Raw genomic sequence first — 382 nt, 5'->3', positions numbered from 1 at the left:
AGTGAAATAAAATAAAATGAATTATAATAACAAAAATGAAATAACAAAATAAAATAACACGAAATGAAATAAAAACAGGAGAGATAAAATAAAATAAAATAAAATAAAATATAGTAACATAAATGAAATAAAATAAAATAAAATGAATTATAATAACAAAAATGAAATAACAAAATAAAATATAATAAAAAATGAAATGACAAAATAAAATAACACGAAATGAAATAAAAACAGGAGAGATAAAATAAAATAAAATAAAATAAAATAAAATAAAATAAAATAAAATAAAATAAAATAAAATAAAATAAAATTAAATTAAATGAAATAAAATAAAATAAAAGCTTTGGATCAACTTTACCTGTTCACCACCATCTTGTGGGTC

The 382-nt window shown here is 14.4% G+C and overlaps 1 protein-coding gene across 3 annotated transcripts in view; it reads right to left on the bottom strand.

The window, feature by feature from the left end:
- The window catches only part of ldhbb (lactate dehydrogenase Bb), a 7326-nt gene that overhangs the window by 3466 nt on the left and 3478 nt on the right, over positions 1–382 (bottom strand). The window lies entirely within an intron of this gene.

The sequence above is a fragment of the Oryzias melastigma genome, linkage group LG6 (genome assembly GCF_002922805.2).
Source record: "Oryzias melastigma strain HK-1 linkage group LG6, ASM292280v2, whole genome shotgun sequence".
NCBI lineage: Eukaryota > Metazoa > Chordata > Actinopteri > Beloniformes > Adrianichthyidae > Oryzias > Oryzias melastigma.
The sequence above is the reverse complement of the archived record's forward strand: the minus strand, read 5'-3'. Positions and strand labels throughout refer to the sequence as shown.